Raw genomic sequence first — 6,520 nt, 5'->3', positions numbered from 1 at the left:
TGCAACGGGAAAGGCCCTTTCTTCCCGTTGCATCCCTAACTTCACTTTCCACCTAATCATGATGTCTTGTACCCTTAATATAAATGTTTTTTTAAAATAACCCGAGTTCCATCCTCTACCGTCTAGTCTTTTATCGTTCAGAACTTCCTGGCTAGTTGGGTGATTCTTACTTAACTGTTTTAATTTTACATAATAAAGCAACATTTTGTACTGTATTTTTATTCTTACTGGTGTCACGTTACTTTCAACTTGTAGTGATACAATGGGAGATGTATTCTTGGCTCCAAGAGCTATTCGTAAAGCAATATTTTGTATTTTTTCCAATTTTTCTAAGTTACTTCTAGCTGCTGACGAATATACTTCAATTCCATATTCAATTTTGCTTAAAATGTAAGCCTTATAGAACATCGGCAAAGTTTTCCTATCTGCTCCCCAGGTGTAAGAGGAAACCGCTTTCAATAAATTCAGTCTCTGGTAGCATATTGCTCTTACCTGGTTGATGTGATGTGTCCAAGTGAGGCCTGGACTGTCCCATACCAATCCTAGATACTTGTATTTACATACCCATTCAATTATATTGTTGTCAATTTTGATTTTAGGTAAGATATCTATTTTTTTGATTGTGAAATACATTATCTTCGTCTTTCCTGTATTTATCCTTAGCCCCCATTTCTGGGTCCATTCGTAAAACCTTTCAATCGCATCCTGAACTTCCAGACAAGCCATCTCAATTGTATCTGCAGTTACAAAGAAGCAAGTATCATCTGCAAATTCTGAACTTTTGACTGGTTCTACGTTTGGTATGTCACTCATCATGATATTGAATAATGTAGGACTTAAGACTGAGCCTTGAGGAACCCCTGATCTAATTTTTCTAGGGTTGGAATATTTATTTTCTACATTTACTACATATTCCCTATCTTTCAAAAAGCACTCATGCCATGCTAACAGTCTCCCTGTGACCTTTCTTGCGAGTTTATACATCAAAGCTGTATGGTTTATTGTATCATAGGCACTCTGTAGATCAAAGAAAACCACTACTGTTACCTTACGATTTATAAATGAAACTCTTACCTCATGCTCCAGTCTAACTAACTGGTCTGTTGTACTCCTAGTTTTTCTGAATCCACTCTGGTTTCTTCCCAATTGATCGTTATTTTCTAACACCCAGTATAGGCGTTTATGGACCATTCTCTCCATTAGTTTGCCGAAGCAAGATAGCAATGCGATTGGTCTGTATGAATCTGGTAGTTCCTCCGGTTTTCCAGGTTTTAGTACCGGCCAGATCATACTCTGTTTCCACATCTTAGGATAACTTATAAATCTCCAGCTTTTATTAATAAAACCCAATACTTGATGACGTTTCCCCTTTGACATATTTTTGATGAATTTGTTATGAATTTTGTCTAACCCTGTTGCACTTTCATTTGGCAACTCTTTGATGCACTCTTCTAGCTCGGCCATTGAGAATAATTTGTTGTAATCCTTAAATTCCTTATTGTGTTTTGCTATTTCAACCCATTCAATCATTTCCCTCTCTGACTCTAATTCAATTGCCACACACAAATTTTTCCCAAAGGCTTCTGCCAGCAATTCTGCCTTTTCTATCGGATCGAAAATCAATTTGTTTTCCCCATTAGTTAGTGGATGGTTATCTCTAACTGGAATTCCCTTAATCCTATTAATAGTGTTCCAAACTTCTTTCTGAGGTGTATTCATATTCATTTTACCTGTGTAATTACCCCAAGAAACCCTTTTTGTAACTTTATTACATTTCTTTGCTACTGCTTCTTTTTTGCGGAAGTCGATTTTATTACAAGTGGTTGGGTGTTTGGTGAACAGCTTTCTTGCTCGTCGCCTCTCTGCTACTGCCTTACTGCATTTCTCGTTCCACCATGGCTTGTTATATTTAATACTTACCTTCTCATTAGTTTGTCTGATATTCTTTTCACTAGATTTTATCATTCTATTGCTGAAATCTTGTATTTCACCATCCAGTTCCAATGTGTTTGCCACTTCTATTGCGTCAATATCATTATTCCACTTTTGCCAATTAACATCTTCCAACACCCACCTCTTTCTTTTCCATAACCCAGTTTGTTCAGTTTCCAAGTCACTATATATTAAAATTGGTGTGTGATCACTACCCCTGTCAGCTAGCTCTTTTATATTAAAATAATTCGCTATTGTGGATGAACTGAAACATAAATCTATTGTTGAAAATGTCCCTGTAATAGGATTCAGTCTTGTAGGTAATCCCGGTGGAGTAATTAGTACTAAATTGTCATGTTCATTAAATACTTCCACTATACTTTTCCCGCTATTGTTGATTTTGTTTTCGGCAATATCCGGTTCCCACAAGGAGTGATGAGAGTTAAAATCCCCTACAACTATAAAATTTCTCCCAAGTTTCTCTATGTAATAAACAAATTCCTCTTTAGTCAACCTGTCACTAGGGTTATACGCATTTATTATATCTAAATCACCTCTCTTGAGTTTGACTTTGATATGTTGAACTTCCATATTACCATTTGGATATTCTGTGGTGTTTCCCATTACATAACAAACGTCACGTCTAATAAGGATCATTACACCCCCCATTCTTTGACCTACCCTGTCTTTCCTTAGAACTCTATAGTTTATAAACTTTACCTGTTGATTTTCTTTCAAAAATGTTTCACATACACAGCAAACATGAGGTTTGACACTGTACAACATCAGTTTTAATTCCGACAGATTGTTACACACACCCCTTGCATTCCATTGAATTATAGATAATTTTGACATATTAATATCCATTTTTACTTGCTTTTGGTTTTTCCCTTACACTTAAATCCTTCCTTAGATTTTCAAATTCACCATCGTCAACAGTTACACCAAACGTTACTAGCATTTCCCTTCTAACATTTTCATCCATTAATATTGAATGACTATCAGAAGTTTCCTTATTGGCTAAAATTCTTTGTACAACCCAAATAAATCTGCATAGTTTTATTATTATTTCCGAGTCCATTTTGTTTTCAGTTTTAGAACTTTCTTTGTGTTCGGTTCCCTTTCCTTCAGTTTGACAGCTTTTATCATTCGTTTTTATTTTCTGCCTTTTCACAATTTCAGCATAATTTCTCTTGAAAGTTTCGTCTCTTATTTGTTTAGTACTAAGATTTGAACCATTCGTCCCTGTTTCTGTTGTTTTATTACTTACTTGGTCATATTTTTCATGGCCCCTCCCATTTTCCCTCTTCCACTGATTATACTTGACTTTAGCTTGGTCGTAAGGTACATTTTCCAATGTTTTAACTATCTGTATTCTTTGGGCTTCTCTAGCTACTTCACATCCCCTATAACTAGCGACGTGCTTCTCCGAGCAATTTGTGCACTTTAATTGGTCCTTGTTTAGGTCTTTACGGCACTCTTTGGCCATATGGTCTCCCCCGCATTTTACACATTTATTTATTTTTGATTTACAGTCGTCTTGATGGTGACCAAACCTCTGACATTTGAAACACTGAATGACTTTTGGTATAAACGGCCTAACTTCCAGTATTCAGTTTCCAAATTTAATTTTCTCTGGCATCTCATTTCCCTCAAATGTAATCTTTACACATTTAGCTTTTACTCCATCCTCTCTCTTACCTTTCCACATCCTTTCTATTTTGCTAACCTTAATATCCTGATCTTCCAAATATTCCTTAATTTCCTCCTCTTCTATTTCCTCATAAATTGGTCCTAGTACCCCTACTTTCCTAGTATCTCCTATTGGTTGTCGACATTTTACCTGATACGTGTCTTCTTGAGAACCAAAAGTTGTTAGAGTCAATAAGTCATTTATGTCTTCCTTTTCATTAAAAACTGCTACTAGATGGTTTTTAGTTTCATTGGTTTTATAGTCCACCACGTTTTTCTGTGCAAACGGCGACTGCCTTAAATATCTCTCCACCTTAATAGGGTTCCGAAGTAGTCTCACTGATTTTCCTTCTGTATCTAAAAATTGCATGATTATTACCTTACCTTCTACTTTATGTTCTAACCTATTATTTTTCCTATCTTGATCTAACTGATTTGTTACATGTTTTCCTGTGCTACTTTTTGATGTTAATTTTATAAGAGGAACATCCCTTGTAGTTGTCAACCTTTTTATTTTGTCCACTCGACCAACTCTACTACCAATATGGTATTCAATTTCTCCCTCCGAACTATCACTTTTTTCTTGTTCCCTTTTCCTCCTTCTAGAATTTCTACTTTCTATTTTAGTCCAGTCGTAATCCATTTCTCTGTTATACTCAATATCTGAGGCCATAGTCAAAGAGTCGTTATCCTGGTCGGTCAAATCCATCCTGGGTCGCCTTAACCTAGGCAAACCCAGGGTAAGGTTGCTAACCTATCTATTAACTCTTATATTATTTGAAAATAATAGAATGGTCTTACTTTCTTCTTGTGGTCTGCAGAAGACGGCCTTGTCAGAGGTCCTAGAGCCTGTTCCAGGAATATAACAAAAACACCGAGAATTCAGAACACTTTACTCATGGAACACCTCATACATACGTCCGCACTAGACGGCTGCCCGACCTCGACCTCAACTACCATACTCTAATATCGGTCGGATTTGGGTGACTCTACCCCCATCTATTGACGAAAAATAAACATCAGGAAAATGGGGATGTTTTCAGCACCGTTGAGGAGGACGGACTCCTTTGGATTGCAATTTACAGTTTACCCAACTATGGAAATAGTGAGTGATGCCATCTTTAAGAGCAAGGGACTTGTCCTGGATGAAGTGATAGGTGTGCAGTCAGTGAGTAGAAAAAAAAGTAATAATAAAAGTGGTACTTAGAGTATTTAGGAAAATGATGGAGAGATATGAAGACAAGGAATTCCGTTTAGACAAGAGTGGAATAGTTCAAGTTAAGAATATAAGTTCATCTATAACCTACGTATCAATAACAAATGCACCATTCGAAATGCCAGATGATGTTTTAACTCTAGTTTTGTTGAGATATAGAAAAGTTGAGAATGTAAGAAAAAAAAACCAGATTTTCATATGGCCCCTTTAAAGGATAATTAACAGGTGTTGGGACGGCTGCAAGGCGGTTAAAGGAGTTTATCCCTTCTTCCATTACAACCCATGGTTATGCTATGTCCTTTATCTATAATGGACAAGTACGTACATATTATAGATGCGGAGTAGAATGACACATGATAAAGGATTGTGAGTATGAAATGAATAAACCCATGTTAAGTGAAGAAGAATTCCCAGAAATCAACCTAAATAGAAGGACCGGAGATGATTTATCAGGAAGGGAAGGAAAAAAGATCCAGGAACATGAAGATATTGTAGAAGTAGAAATTAGAGATGAGAGGGAACATGTAAAAAATCCCCAATTCGCTCTTCCAGTTGTAGAAAAAAGGCAGGGAGTACCAAACGAGAAGAACGAAAACCCTGTTAATGACGACTGCGACGATGACACAGGAGAGTATTATCAGTGTGGAGGAACTATTAAATCCCAGGAGATTGGAACCTGTGAATTGAAAACTACATTAGTGGAAGCAATGGTTCACCATGCAATAGATGAAGAAGATCAAGTAAATGCAATAAATCTAGGAAATGATGTATATAATATAAATGAGCGAGGCAATGAGGAGGAATATACAAACGTCAATAAGTGTTAAAATGCTACCGAGGAATGTGGGATTGTAATCGAGGAAAGTGAAATCGCTGCTTTGGAGTTAGATGAAACTCGGGTTCTACCGATGTTGATAAGAAAATTGGGACTTGACATAGTAACAGGGTGCTGGCAATAAATTACGAATAACACTTAAAAAGGATAAGGCAATGGGCACGAAAAATGTTGATGTTTTTGATGAAAGTGATTCCTCAGGCAACAAGTATAGAAATCGTTCTAAGAAACCAAAGCATAGTTAAACTTTATTTTCTATATTCATCTTTTCCCCTTCAATGCTTTGACATTCAATACAGACATGTTAAATGTTGCAACAATAAATGTAAATGGATTGAATAATGTAAATACAAAGATGAAGTTAATTAATTTCCTGTTTTTGTATACACTTCATAACATTTTTATTCAAGAGCACAATATCAAAGAAAGAAGTAAATTTGAATACCTAAAAAAGTATTGTCAGATTCCCATGAATTATTCTCTGAATCTTAAAGGAGGTTTAGCTATACTTGTTAATAACACATCTAATGTCGAAATTTTAAATTCAGAAATTGATGTAAATAGTTACGTTATAAGTGCAGTATGAAGAGTTTCTAAGGATCAAATTCAAATTTTGAATATATATGATTCTTCAGGCAGTGATAAAAAAAAAACGAGAAAGAGAAAAATTGTTAGGCAGTAATATCTTATATTTCTTAAGAAACAATATTAGTAATATAATAATGGGTGGAGATTGGAATAGCATTACAAGCATGGGAGATTCCTCAAATCCTGATAATGATCTGTCAAAATCTCTTCTGTACCTAAAAAATAGTTTAAAATTGAAGGATGCCTGGTTTATCATA

The sequence above is a fragment of the Palaemon carinicauda genome, chromosome 16, assembly GCF_036898095.1.
Source record: "Palaemon carinicauda isolate YSFRI2023 chromosome 16, ASM3689809v2, whole genome shotgun sequence".
Classification (NCBI taxonomy): domain Eukaryota; kingdom Metazoa; phylum Arthropoda; class Malacostraca; order Decapoda; family Palaemonidae; genus Palaemon; species Palaemon carinicauda.
The sequence above is the reverse complement of the archived record's forward strand: the minus strand, read 5'-3'. Positions refer to the sequence as shown.